General features: G+C 38.6%; 1 protein-coding gene across 1 annotated transcript in view; it reads left to right on the top strand.

Annotated features, from left to right (window-relative positions):
• The first annotated feature begins 612 nt into the window (after positions 1–612).
• Positions 613–16170, top strand: part of LOC138336802 (filamin-A-like) — a 134968-nt gene continuing 119410 nt past the window's right edge. The window contains exon 1 of the mRNA XM_069286373.1: positions 613–635. The gene's annotated coding sequence lies outside the window, so the exon portion shown is untranslated. The remainder of the gene's footprint in view (positions 636–16170) is intronic.

Below are 16170 nucleotides of genomic sequence, written 5' to 3' on the forward strand. Positions count from 1 at the left end.
TAATCATCATCATCATCATCATCATCATTATCATAACATCATCATCATCATTACCACCACCATCGTCGTCGTCGGTGTCTTTAGCGGCGCCATTATCATGATCGTCGTCATTGTCGTCTAAAAAAAGTTGTCCCAAGCTGACAATGCCTCAGTGGCATCCGACTTAAATAGACGACGGATAAAGACTCATTGTGTGGGGCGAGCCGGTGATCATCTTTGATGATCAAATCTCCATTTCCACCGGCATGTCAAACTTACACAGGTATGTAGATATACCTGTACAGTTGTAATACGTGTTAACTCTAGCATGACGCCCGTTATTGAAACCCTCCGAGAGAAACTTTAAATTACATAAATAGCAGCTCGGATGACAATCGGCCAATACACATACGTAACCAGTTGGGGAGGAATGGGTTTAGCCGACCGATTGTATACTTAACAGGATATTTACGTACCACGGATTTTTTTTCTTAACCTACATTTTTTCCGGAATTTTGTTAAGTTGAGGAGATGCATGTGTAATTCTGTGTACAGGATGTCGTGTGTCTATCTTCACGGGATTATTTATACTTTTGGCGCATTCAGATTCAGAGGCTGAGTTCGGAGCAGACACAAGATGAACTATATATGTTAAGGTAAGAACTAATTAAGGCATGCTTGATATGGAAAAATGCCATAATTTTGATATTTTTCCGAATATCCATGAATACTTGCAAACATATTTCTGAAATTTAAGGAAAATAAGTATACTGTGCTTGTGTATTGGAATGGAATTTGTTTTACGTATATTGTTCAAGGCAAAATGGAGATTTTTTGCAAGTGAAATGGAGATTTTTTGCAACCAATGAGCAGGCTTAAGGACGCTTATACAATGTAAATGTGAAGCAGTCTTATAATATTTATTATAAGGCGTTTATTCATCGCATTTGTATGACGTTTTCTCTCTGTCTATTAACTTGCATAACAACTTAATTTCGGTGTTAACGTAAAAAATGCAATGTGGTCATATTTGTTTTGGTTGTACCGTCGTCAAACGACCTTTGATTTTGTACGGCTCAAAACTTGTCCCTTCTATATGCATAAACTAGATATTAAGCTTTTGTGCCATTCCGTCATCTGAACACACCGCCGTCATATGACGTTAACTTTTGTGCCATTGCATCATCTGGTAATACCGCTGTCATAAATTATGACGTTAGCTTTTGTGCCATTCCATCATCTGTACATACCGCCGTCATATAACGTTAGCTTTTGTGCCGCTCCATCAACTGTACACACCGCCGTCATATGACGTTAGCTTTTGTGTCACTCCATCATCTGTATACACCGCCTTTTAAGCCATTTCTTCGTCTGTACACACCGGCATCATATGACGTTAGGTTTTGTGCCATTCCGTCATCTGTAAACACCGCCGTCATATGACGTTAACTTTTAAGCCATTTCTTCGTCTGCACACACCGGCGTCATATTACGTTAGCTTTTGTGCCATATCATCATCTGTACACACCGCCGTCATATAACGTTGGCTTTTGTGCCGTTCCATCAACTGTACACACCGCCGTCATATGACGTTAGCTTTTGTGCCATTCCGTCATCTGTACACACCGCCGTCATATGACGTTAGCTTTTGTGCCATTCCGTCATCTGTACACACCGCCGCCATATGACGTTAGCTTTTGTGCCACTCCAGTTTCATCTGTACACACTGCCGTCATATGACGTTAGGTTTTGTGCCATTCCGTCATCTGTACACACCGCCGCCATATGACGTTAGCTTTTGTGCCATTCCGTCATCTGTACACACCGCCGCCATATGACGTTAGCTTTTGTGCCACTCCAGTTTCATTAGAAGCGTTATGACTTAGGCTAAAATCATCTACAACTATAAATGGTCATTGTTAAATATTACCGGAGATTATGGTGTTCATAAACAGTAGCATAAATGATTGATTTATCGAATTACATTTAATGATTGAAATTGTTTCTTCAAGAACACCGTTCGTGAAATAATCGCTAAGGTCACGCTTCCTTTTGTGGAAGCATGGTGATATGATCATTTGGGTGCATCGGATTCGATGACGTCATGTTGTCATAATGCGGATACTGGAAAACGTTTAACAGCATCGTGTCTCCGATACACTTTTATCAAGCGTATTAACGAGAGTGATGTCGCGACGACGTACGCAAACATCACCACCACCGGGGCTAATAAAATTTCACTAGCTATGATCGAATAGTTCTAACACAATTCGATTGATAATCAACCAGCACTATATTGGTAAGACAAAACACCTTAATTTTATGTATTTTACCGGAAACATTTAGGGTTTCAACGGTTATATTATTTATATATATATATATATTTATCGATAAAGTAATAAATGCATCAACATTTGTAACTATTTTTTCCATTTTTAAAGCTTGGCGAGGCGATACTGTTTCCGTATTTTTTGCCGGAACAGATGCGAGTGAAATAATAATTTAATATTCATTAATTAGTATAATGTATCGTAATTTATCTGATTACATTAATGATATTACTGTACTCAAACTTAAGCTATTTATAACAGTCGATAGTATCTTTGATTGATGGATAACAATCTAAAGTTAGTACAATATCACTGGGTCGCATAGTAAAAATATATAAACGGATATAATAGCAGTTTCTTACGAGTAGGATTTTATATCTGTTTCTTACGAGCAGCTTGTAAATATCATGATTAAGTGAAAAACGATTTTAAGAATATTTTGACAAATTGCAGGTTGCACGCTAAGTGTTAGAAAATACTTTTTACCCTTGTCGCATAACGTAACATTGCATATTTTATCATGATACAATGCAATGGTCAACTTGACAAAACATTTCAAATTTTTATACTGCTACAAACGCAAAATTAAATAACCTAACTTCGCTTTTGGGCCTTTTTAGTGACTATATGGAGGAACAATACATTAGTATTTTTGTTCAGAATGTTAAGATTTAGGCTTTAAAGACAAAATTTTTATTGTTTTATCGAGTCGCAAGCTAACAAGCATATTGTTCTCCCCTATATTTAGGTCGTTAATGTCATACGTTGAAATCACAGTTTTTCTGCATCATGAATCACCGTCTGAATCCTAAATTGACAAAAGCGGTTTCGGTTAAGTAAACGCCCATTTTTATAATTTTGACCCCATTTTTAGTTTAGGCTTCGAAAATAAGTAAATTCTTTGATGTTTTTTTTTTATTCCATATGTTTGTGAAAAATGTTTGCACATTTAGTTTCTGTTTTCTAACTCTGTGTGTTTTTCTAGATAACATGGGGGAAAATGATTCCGTGTCTGATAAAATCGTGAATTCCCACTATTGTGGACCGAAAATAACAGAAATTACCAATCGAGATTCGTCGACAATCGGTTCGATTCCTCGGTCAGGCGCAGAAAAAAGTACTCGGTTAATGTGCACGTGACGTAATGGTGTCATGCAACGTCTCTCAATAGACATATATGTAAAATTAATGTTAATACACAATGATCCATTTTCTGGCTAGTTGCAGGACAGTATGTATTTGTCAATAACACAGGATGTATTGAGATTCAGTGTGTGCCCGTTAAATGCTATCGAAATGATTAGTAAAATGTCGTGATTTTAACTGTACAAGTTTGAATGACAAATACATTCATGTGTACACATTGTGGCGAGTATTACTCGGGAACAAGAGAATGTACAGTCCTGAGTCATCTTAAAGGCTTATGTTTAACAGGCGGTCGTATTGTATCGATAAAATGTACAATACCATGTAGATACATTATAACGTTACATATACCGTGTACCGCGTTGACCTTAAAGTGCGATTTAAACTGCAGTTATGGTCAGTGCAAGAAAATCATATTTCGCATGGGAAACTATTCTGACCGAGTGAAATGAAGGGGTGTAATTCTGGTAAATGAGAATGAAAAAAAACCCACCTGCAATCCATTTATATTAAATGTAAAAAAGTAGGTCACAGTGGCCTAATTTTGATGTATGCCACATTGCCCAAGCTAGTTGAATCGATAGACATTCTATATAAAAAGGCTCCGCTGACAGGAGATGAACATTAAAAAGCTTTTTTTCATGGTATAGTAAAAATAGCTTTAAGAATGTAAAAAAGACCACATCAATCTTTCCTTTGATGTAGATAAAAGAATAAGATATTGGCCACAGTTACCTAATTTGGATAAATGACACAATGACCTATCTTGTATCCCTTTAGCCAAACTTACAGTTCTAATTCCAATAGCATTGGAGACCTAATAAGGAAAATTATTCTTGTATATTATATGGAATAATTAAAGATGCTCCACCGCTGACAAATAGTATTTTTTCACTATCAAAAACAGGAGCAGACGATTTAGTATTTTTCTTCAGTTACAAAAGTTACTTACTTTACACCATTACCAACATTGAGAAGTTTCAGCTTCTAATTCTACTTCAAGTTAAAGATATGAAAAATAATTAATTGCATCCCGAAAAAATTCCATGACACTATATCCTATATGGAATTAAGTACTGATTGCGCCTGCACCAAAGGCAACATAATCTTTTTCATTTTTTTTTTGTGTTAATTAGACATATATATACACGATTAAACACCAATTATTGTTCAAATGATGAATATCATTTATGCTCTGTCGGCGGTGGAGCATCTTTAAAGGATACTATGACAGTCAGATTAGTTGTGACTGAATAGTTGCATCAGCAGAATAGTCGTTAGCAAAGGTATTAAGTTCACATGCAATAGCATTGCGTTCACATGCAGTAGTATTGCGTTCACGTGCAACAGTTTTGCATTCGCAAGCAATAATTTTTTTATTGTTCATGCGTTTTCCCACCCACAGTAAATAGAGTCCTCTGGCCACGACAACATTTCGGTTTGAAATGGATTGGTGCCATTTTTATATCAGAAATGCACGTTTGAAAATCTCTCCCCCACAGTCCATTGTTATCCCTTCTGTTCAACTGAGTGTCAAGAATGGTAACTCTGGTAGCTCTAGATTGTTGAAACTGGTGATATTGTACCTATCGGTCACAACAAGTTCAAGGTCACCGACTACTGATACAGAGGGGTGCTGTTCGTTTCACTTTCTATGACGTCAGATGTGTGATCGATATCATACAGTAGATTAAAGATAGAAGTCAAACTGTCAAACACAGTGGAATACGCCTATAGCGAATAGCACAAGTATTCCGACCGGTATCGGAAACCCTACTATCTTAATTGCATCCAAAAGTTTTGATAACGTAGCAATGAAAACGTCCAATTTGTTTATTGGGGGCAGTTCTGGCGATGTAGTGCGATATACGATTTACTTATCTCGACATACAAGTAAATATATAATATACCATTTGTTATGAATTTCACTGTTTGGTGATATTTTAGTTTATAGATGAAGTATTATCACAGACAGTAGCGTTGTCCTCTTGAAGTCTCTATACACGCGATAACCAGATAACGACCTTCAATCTGCCAAGCTTTTCCTTTCATGCCAGCATGCTATAGACCAGATATAAGGTTTTAAACAGCTTGCTTAATGAGAAGAATTACACTTCAATTAAGGGTTTTAGACTGTTTGACCCCTTGTCACCTTGAAAAATGGTCAAGGCCATTCATTCGAATAAACATTTAAAACCCTTTATCCCAGCATGCTACAGACTATGCAGGAGGTCGCTGGTCCTCTTATGCAATGTGGAGAGTCATTCTAAGTTTTTTGGTTATATGTCCCCATTGAATATTGCATGAAGGTCAAGGTCATGCATTTGAACAAATTGGTAGCACTTTATCTCAGCATGCTTCATATCTAACATCAGGCCTATGGGGCTCTATCAAAATCTCGAGAAGTCATTTCAAGGCGTAAAGCCTGTTTGACCCATGTTACCTTGAATTTACAATCATGAAGCTCGTTATTCCAGTATGCAATAAACCCAATATCAGATCTGTAGGTTTTGACCTATTTGAACCCCTATTTCCTTGATGAAAGGCAAAGGTCATTTTTTTAATAATTCTGTTGCCCTTTATACTAGTGTGCTACATACCAAATGCCAGGTAACTGGTCCTTTGACTCTATCAGAGAAGTCGATTTGAATAAACTACCTGGCACTTAGCACATGATCCATTATTCAGGCATGGCCATATTGCCTTATGGGAAAGTTGTATAAAGATTTAAGCCCATTTGTTCCCTGTTAAGAACTTTAATGAAGGTCAAGGTCATTCATGTGAACGAATATGGGCGCAATTGATAGCCCATGATCCTGGCGGCATGATCAATGATGATAATAAATATTATTTACTGAAGATGAGCATGATAAATCAACGGCACATGATCTGAGTTAATACCAGATATAATAATCTTCTCGTTACAAGAAAAAAATACAAATAACAAAGTATATATATATATATATATATGACCCAAGTGACCTAAGTGATGTTCAAGGTCATCGATTTGAACAAACTTGGTAGCCCTTCCTCGGTGTATTTCGTCAATAAACCGATAAAACCTGGGACGGAATTGGAAACATCGGTAATACAAAATCCAAGAAATTGGTAACCAAAGAGTTTCCATACCATTCCGCCCAAGGTCACAGAAACCGGAAACCGTCTGAGAAACAGAGAGTGCTAACCGAATGCATAGTCCAAGACCCCGGTGGCCACAGTCGGGTATTCCAGGTATAGGTACCAGTTGGCAGACACGTAGAGAGCTGTAGAGTTCTAGAATCTGGTATTATCTGATAATCAGTGACTGCTATGTCAATTTCATGTTGTCATACTTTGAAATACGAAGCGAACCCAACAAATGTCGAAAACATCTTATCACAGGCAAATTATCATTCAATTACGCAACAACGATTCCACTTTCCACAGAAAAGCTGCACAAATTGTATTCGCTTTCTTAAGAAAGGGTTTCCTGGCATCTGGTGTGAACATTACATGAACTTAAAGTAGTTGCATGTAACCTTAACCTCCATTCGACCTTGAAATCTACATACGTTGTACATATTGATGTAGTTTGCTGTTGGTGACCAGAGTTGAAATAGGCATTGCTCGGATAGCCTGGCAAGGGGAGACAATTAAAGAACACTAAGTATCGCTGTGTAGCTGACGATTTCGTTTTTCTAACAAAGTGGAGATTATGCTATGTTGCAGAAATGCCAAGTTGTCGGAAACTGTATACACGTGCCAAAATATGCTTTGTACTTACGTACGAATGAAGACAGAGACTTTGAAACAGCTATGTTTGTCATATACCATGTATTTGGGGGAAAAAACCATTGTAGCAGTTTTTAACTTGGGTAGTGAATGGTTTTACCTTTTTGCATTGTTGGGTTTGGTGTTTCCCTTTTGGAAAGACAGACGTTCTCTTCCTCCGCATCATTTTTTATTACCCCCCCCCCCCCCCCCCCTCCGATTCTAGCATGTCTAAAGCTTTCGTAATTTTATTCAATGCAAATGCAATGGCGATATACAGGAATGTAAATGCTTGTTTAAGTTTTGTATATTATAGCCTGAAGTACCATTGTTGATTTACAACAACAACAACAACAACAACAAAAAAAAAAAAAAAAAAAAAAAAAGCAAAACGTTCACATAACTGGTTAATCTTGTCATTTAACCTTTTGTTTTATCTTGGTTGACTTATCTTCGGAGCCTTTCGTGTCCATATGGACTCAGCATTATTTTTTAAAACTTGTTTATCTCTAACATTTCTGCTATTCCATGTTTTACCATTTTTATAACAGATAACAGAGGGAACCACATCCCATAATACACAGTCCATACACATACAATACCTCCCCTGTTCTCGAACACAACTCTCGCGAGATGAAACTTCACAGCCGTATTGGTATGAATGTAATCTGGTAGGCGCTTGTTCCAGGCATTTTTTTCATGACATTTTTCTTCATTTTTTTCTTCTCTCTGTTCTGTTCCCCTCTCTCTGTGGCATTGTCGACTGGTGTATAGTTCGCGGTTAACGAGAAACTGATTAACGCTGAATAGTTTGTTAGACTGACGCTGTGTATTGGCGGGGGCGTGAAATCTTCTATCTTAGAATTGGAGCACGTGTTTGGATTTCTCTGAAAATCTAACTTTATTATTTATTCTGGAGACTGTTGACCAGCTAATTACGCAATATTGGTCTAGTACTACTAACACATTGTTAATAAATCGATAATTTGGGCAATTAAATTTTTTTAATCATGATACTTAAAGATGCTCCACCGCCGCCAGGGCATAAATGGCATTCATCATTTGAACAATAAAGGGTGTTTAATCGTTTATATATATCGCTAATTAACACAAAAAATAATATAGAATAATTTATTTTGCCTTTGGTGCATGCGCAATCAGTACTTCATTCTATATAGGATATAGTGCCACTTAATTTTTTCGGGATGCAATTAATTATTTTTCATATTTTTAACTTAAAGTGAAATTAGAAGCTCAAACTTTTCAATGGTGGTATTGGTGTAAAGTGAGTAACTTTTGTAACTGAATAAAAATACTTAATTGTCTGCTCCTGTTTTTGATAGTGAAAAAATACCATTTGTCAGCGGTGGAGCATCTTTAACTGTTCACCTAAAATTCGCCCGTTTATATATCACAAAGCTATGTTATGGTGAAAATAGCAAAAATTAGACATTAGCTAAAAAAACTCAGTTATACGGTATATGATTTCAAAAACACTAGATAAATCAAAGAAATAAATAATAAAGACGTTGTTTTGCTTTTGGCGCATGGCCATAATAGCGCATTGAAACAACTTTCGTAAGTAAAAAAATATGAATTCACCTGTTATTGTTTTAAATTGGTAAACATATTATTTTGGGGCACCTTCCACTTCCGGTTGCAGTATTGTTGTTCGTTTTGCTCTATTGTCTCACGTCATTCTTTTATTTCTTGGAAACGTCTGTTTATTTTTTCTTGGCTTTCACTAAATAGCAACAACCATACATTCCATAAGATGTATCATCAAATCCTGCTCATTGTTACAACCTGCATAGACAGACTCAATGGGCCTTTTGTAAGAAATCCGAGACACTTTGTGATGGGTTCCGTGTATACAGTTTGGCTTCGTGCTAAGTAATCATACCACAAGATCTGTTTGCTTGTTGGATATGCCAAATACCTAACAAATCCTTGCACTTCAAAACTGGTGTTAGCTAGATTGTATTTCTCTCACCACAATCGTTCGTTAGAAGCAAAACTCCTGCAATTACAACAATCGGGAAATATCGGAACTTTCCGTAAACTTCAAATATTTTCCGTCATTTAGGCACAGTATAGTTTCCGATTCATCAAGAGTGACAACTATTTATAATAATATTACAAGAAGACTATTACTACAATTTTCACTGAAGGCAACTTTTAAGTGTTCTTGAAGTATTTCTTAAGCTAAAAGTTGCCGAATGCACAAAATTATTTTTGAAAGAAAAGGCGACAGTTTATGATAAAATTTCCTTTATTTTCTATGCCTATCGAAACACTTGATTTGAATTGACTTTACGTGCTATCAAAACGCAGGGTTATTCATGAAAAACGTCGACTTAGTCAGGACCTTTTCCCACAGTTTTCACAATAAACAAGAATTCTGATGGATTTAGTACTATCGTAACTTTCAGGACTCGTGCGTAATTCATGTTAAAAGGAACTGTTTCTAGATATAGATAACTTTGTATAATGCCAAGATGTCATCCTCACTTCATGTACATGTAACTGTATGGTACATGAGAGGGTACCGTGCCTTCATGTATCTGAAGCATTGTTCGCACTAGTAACGAGAATACACATGGATTTCATTTGACCGTGGTTCGTCTAAAGTGCCAATAAGCGATAGAGCAAATTCTAGTTTTGGGCGAGGATGAAGCTGCAAATTGCATTCAGAATTCAACTTATTTCCCGATCCGTTCTGTATAACAATATTAAGTATACCTCACCGCAGAATGATAGTCTGCGATTACTTATAGAATATACATCTTGTACTAAGAGTACTTGCGGTTAGATGAATCATGACTTACGGGGCAATACATAGCTACGTACTGATACAGAAGGGGTACGGCAGGGGGAGGGGATGGAGGGGGGTTGGGTAAGAAACGTCAGACCCTACAGTTCTAGCATATCTGTCACAGCACGTCATATAAATACTCTCGGTAAATACTATAGGTATATATAGTAAGTGCCATGGGATGGTGAGGAAGAGGGAGGGGGTTATACTGGGTATATACTCGTCACAGGTGTATATATATATTAAATTCGTCCCATGGGACACTCTTGGGAAAGGGGGGCACTCTGAGGAAAGGAAGAGGAAGGGTGGGGCTTTACTTTGAGTAGTACCAATATGGGTGGAGTAGGGGTCTCCAGATGTTCATCAAATATACTGATGGGTCTGAGAAGATGGCGATGGCCGCAGGATGGGTAGGGCATGATGGTGGGGGCAAAATGGCGAGAGCAAGATGGGTGGGACAAAGCCGATTGGGACAAGGATGGAAGTCAATAGGCGATGAGAGGGGGTGCGAGAGATGTTGGAGATGGGAAGGGGCGATGTATGCATAACTTCATTGTTATAGCATGCATAATGCTTACACAATTATCCTTAGAAAACTATTTATCTTGCTAAGTATAGGGACATGATATGGAATTAGCTGTAGGGTGAGCTAATAATCCTTCATGGGCAATGGAATATTGTCTTCAAGAGAAGGGCTGAGAGAGTGGTGATGGGGGTGGGGAGGGGTGCTGGGGATGGGGGAGGGGAAGGGGATGGAGAGGAGAATTGAGGATACAACAGAAGGTACCCTGAACCCAGGCGCATGATAAGTACCAAGCCAATACATAAGTGTCACAGTGTATCATAAACAATCACGTATATCTGGAAGGTGCAGTGCACGCGCGGTCAGAAGTAGGAACTTGTACATACACACGCGCTGACGTAAAAATAGATCTACGTGTTCAATACAGCATGTCAACCACTGACATATGTAGTAGGAATGTAATCCTGTCTGTTTACTCCTGGATCATAATAATATCATTGTTTACTCATTACTACAGAAATATCTCTGTTTACTCATCATAACGGTTCATAATAATACCTTTGTTTCACATGTACACTATGTAGTGATTATTAGATATCATTTATGATAAATATACTGCTCATATGATGATATTTCCCAACAATGTCAGTGCACTTTAATATACTTCAAAACGGGTCATTTTCTTTCTTTCACCCTCGGGAACAAGGGAAAAAAACTACAAACGTTCTGTTCTCAGACGCGAAAGTGGATGATGGTCAGATGTGTAACTGGCGATGCTCAATGCCAAGAAACATGGCATAAACGATTTTCTAATATTTTAGTTTGTTTGTTTGTTGGTTAGCGTCATATTTAACAGACAAGGTCATTATTACGTTACTGTCTTCTGTATTATGTTTTGCGAGCGTAAATGTCTGCAAGTTTTGGGAGGCTGCGGTATATTCTATTGATGATAGTTGGAACTCATATCCTTATTATAGTGCTATCTCACTGAACCATACCGTCAGAGACACCGAACAGCACACCTCACTCGGTCACATTATACTGGTAAACCAATCGTCCTACCTCTATAGAACACAGAGCCTTCCTCGCAGGGGCGAGAGCTCAACTCAAGGTCAAATGTGAGCTGGTGTCAAGGGAGACGTTAGGAAGAGAAGTCAGTAAGAAAGAAGAGAAAGATAAGTTCCAATCTTAAGTCGCCTTTACGATCTTACAATGGGACAGCAAGCACAATTCTACCGCCCTACCTTCAGGACAAAATTTATTAAAATGTACTTTTTATGAAATTAGTTTTGAAACTTTCATGTATGGACAGAGATTGACGACACTTGTAGTGAAACAACTATTTGCGAGAATCTGTACTTCCGACGCGAAACAAATATTCGAACGAAAAAGAAAATATCATGAAGTACAACTCGGAGAAATACATCCAATACACCATTACAAATCACTGACAGTTAACAGGGTCAGAGTAGCACTATGATACATCGAAACCATCAGAGGAAGTGCTTTTTTGTGGGTTTTTTTTTGTTACTTTCTGATAAACTGTTTGGTATCATGTTTACAATGATCCATCTTGTGTTAAAAGACATGAAATCATTCTCTTTACTATTCAGCTGGATAGGCGATAGATACCGTCTACAAGCAAAGACATGATTGATGAGGGTGACTTTCGCGGGTAAGGGAATCCAAAATAATAAACGCACTTCTTTAATCTAAACCTCTCTGTCTCCACAAAGGTCAATGTCAGAACTCTTCACTAAGTTTACCTACAAAGGACAAAGCCCCCCCCCCCCCTCTCCACAAAGGTCAATGTCAGAACTCTTCACTAAGTTTACCTACAAAAGACAAAGCCCCTTCCCTCTCCACAAAGGCCAATGTCAGAACTCTTCACTAAGTTTGCCTGCAAAAGACAAAGCCCCCACCCTATCCAAAAAGGTCAATGTCAGAACTTTTCACTAAGTTTGCCTACAAAGGACAAAGCCCACTCCCTATCCAAAATGTCCAATGTCAGAACTCTTCACTAAGTTTGTCTTCAAAGGAAAAAGCCCCCTTCCTCTCCACAAAGATCAATGTCAGAACCCTTCAATAAGTTTACCTACAAAGGACAAAGTCTCCTCCCTCTCCACAAAGATCAATGTCAGAACTCTTCACTAAGTTTGTCTTCAAAGGACAAAGCCCCCTCCCTCTCCACAAAGGTCAATGTCAGAACTCTTCACTAAGTTTACCTACAAAGGACAAAGCCCCCCCCCCTCTCCACAAAGGTCAATGTCAGAACTCTTCACTAAGTTTACCTACAAAAGACAAAGCCCTTTCCCTCTCCACAAAGGCCAATGTCAGAACTCTTCACTAAGTTTGCCTGCAAAAGACAAAGCCCCCACCCTATCCAAAAAGGTCAATGTCAGAACTTTTCACTAAGTTTGCCTACAAAGGACAAAGCCCACTCCCTATCCACAATGTCCAATGTCAGAACTCTTCACTAAGTTTGTCTTCAAAGGAAAAAGCCCCCTTCCTCTCCACAAAGATCAATGTCAGAACCCTTCAATAAGTTTACCTACAAAGGACAAAGTCTCCTCCCTCTCCACAAAGATCAATGTCAGAACTCTTCACTAAGTTTGTCTTCAAAGGACAAAGCCCCCTTCCTCTCCACAAAGATCAATGTCAGAACTCTTCAATAAGTTTACCTACAAAGGACAAAGCCCCCTCCCTCTCCACAAAGGTCAATGTCAGAACTCTTCACTAAGTTTACCTACAAAGGACAAAGCCCCCTCCCTCTCCACAAAGGCCAATGTCAGAACTCTTCACTAAGTTTACCTACAAAGGACAAAGCCCCCTCCCTCTCCACAAAGGCCAATGTCAGAACTCTTCACTAAGTTTACCTACAAAGGACAAAGCCCCCTCCCTCTCCACAAAGGCCAATGTCAGAACTCTTCACTAAGTTTACCTACAAAGGACAAAGCCCCCTCCCTCTCCACAAAGGCCAATGTCAGAACTCTTCACTAAGTTTACCTACAAAGGACAAAGCCCCCTCCCTCTCCACAAAGGCCAATGTCAGAACTCTTCACTAAATTTGTCTTCAAAGGACAAAGCCCCCTCCCTATCCACAAAGGTCAATGTCAGAACTCTTCACTAAGTTTACCTACAAAGGACAAAGTCCCCTCCCTCTCCACAAAGGCCAATGTCAGAACTCTTCACTAAGTTTGTCTACAAAGGACAAAGTCCCCTCCCTCTCCACAAAGGCCAATGTCAGAACTCTTCACTAAGTTTGTCTACAAAGGACAAAGCCCCCTCCCTCTCCACAAAGGCCAATGTCAGAACTCTTCACTAAGTTTGTCTACAAAGGACAAAGCCCCCTCCCTCTCCAAAAAGGCCAATGTCAGAACTCTTCACTAAGTTTGTCTACAAAGGACAAAGCCCCCTCCCTCTCCACAAAGGTCAATGTCAGAACTCTTCACTAAGTTTGTCTACAAAGGACAAAGCCCCCTCCCTCTCCACAAAGGCCAATGTCAGAACTCTTCACTAAGTTTGTCTACAAAGGACAAAGCCCCCTCCCTCTCCACAAAGGTCAATATCAGAACTCTTCACTAAGTTTGTCTACAAAGGACAAAGCCCCCTCCCTCTCCACAAAAGCCAATGTCAGAACTCTTCACTAAGTTTGTCTACAAAGGACAAAGCCCCCTCCCTCTCCACAAAGGTCAATATCAGAACTCTTCACTAAGTTTGTCTACAAAGGACAAAGTCCCCTCCCTCTCCACAAAGGTCAATGTCAGAACTCTTCACTAAGTTTGCCTAAAAAGGACAAAGCTCTCCCTCTCCACAATGGCCAATGTCAGAACTCTTCACTAAGTTTGTCTACAAAGGACAAAAAAATCCTTCTCCGCAAAGGCTTTTCACCAAGTCTGCCTACACTCACATGCATTTAAACAATTTGTCTTAAAAAGTATTATCGAACAGGGGTGTTAGTAAGGATATGAATTTCCAACATCCCTTACACTTTTCGAAACCTTTTTTAAAAATGCTTATGTGCCTGTGAGCTTGTCTTCTAAGAACATATCTCCCCCTTGCAACTACGGTCAATGTTAGATAGGTTTTTTGTTATGGCTTGGCATCGCTCCGATGTTTGCCGTCATATTGTATTGTCTAAACGAGCTACAGAGACAGTAGCGAAGATGTTTATCTATTGTTAGACGAATTATCTATGCGTGGTGCCGAAAACAGCTGAGTAGTAGAATTCCGTTGGAACGGTGTAACGGACAACCCTTAGTATGTTAGTATGGTGTATGGTCAGAACGGCTCTGGTCTGGTCAGTCAGAACTGCAGCTACCACAGGGACCTGGCACGAATTTCTAACCAACAGTATTGATATATATATATATTATATATATATATTATAGTACATATTAAAGAAACACAATTTAACAAAGCAGGACAATTTATTGACTCGTGCCCTATCCGGGGCTCGAACTCACGATCTACGGCACCCAATTGCCTAGCCAAACATACCTGCGCCTTCTACCACTGCGCCACATCCACTGTATCTAATATAGATTATATATATATAAATACTGTTGGTTAGAAATTCTTGCCAGATTCTTGTGCTTCGGTTATAACAAACGACATTTATATGGAAGATGCCAAGATCAACTTCTGGCTTTAGCCAACGTTACAAAATCGCTTACTGAAGGTCGATTCGAATTAAGGATGTACGGATGATCAGACCAAACCTCACGAATATTTAGCGCTACAAAACCGCAATCGAATCTGGTTTCGCTTTCAGACGATCGGGTCAAATTGCACGAACAAGTCAGCGCAAATTGCTAATTCCCTTACTGGGACGAACGAAGCAATCGACCCAAAGTAGTTCGTTCAAGTTCTAGACAGGCATCGAAAGTTGAAAACTATTTTTAGAAAATTAGCAAAAGTTGCTCACGGATACGAGTTACCTTCCCTTGGACTCATTTGAATGAGGGACCGCAATGAACTCTGGGAGATAGTGGGATACGGAAACGATGCTGCTTGCAAAAACATCGACTAACGTACTCAAATCTCGTTTTGAAACGGAAAGGCCAAAGAAAATGTCAAAGGCAAATGTTTATGGGGTATTGCTTCAATTAATTAATTAGTGTCTGATCAAGAAAGTGTATGGAATCTAAATAAAAACAAACAGCCTTGCAGAAAGAATTTTGATTCGTTAGATAATCTGTTTCATCTACCGCCTCAGCGGAAAAGCTACCGGCAACAGAAGCATGCATCTGTATTGAGTCATTCTGAAGTACCTCTGTCTTCACTATCCAGTAATCTGGTAATTGTTTAGCACTCGGACCACCTCGGTTGTGGTTCTTGATGCGGTTACCAAGTTATGTGTTTTCTCAAGTCCGTAGATGACATACGTAACCCCTCTTCCTCTTTTGATGGTGTTTTTCCTGAACGCTACTCTAAAACACACAATGCATGTGTAAGATATGTTTTAACTATTTAGAAACAAATGAAAACAAACAAGTTGATTTCTTTTCAGTATAAACCTTAGTCCGCTAAACCTGCCTATATAATTAGTCTTTTTCAATTTTTTTTTTGCCTAATATATATATTAGACAAAAAAAATTAAAAAAGCCTAATAATATAGGCAGGTT

The sequence above is a fragment of the Argopecten irradians genome, chromosome 12 (genome assembly GCF_041381155.1).
Source record: "Argopecten irradians isolate NY chromosome 12, Ai_NY, whole genome shotgun sequence".
NCBI classification, from domain to species: domain Eukaryota; kingdom Metazoa; phylum Mollusca; class Bivalvia; order Pectinida; family Pectinidae; genus Argopecten; species Argopecten irradians.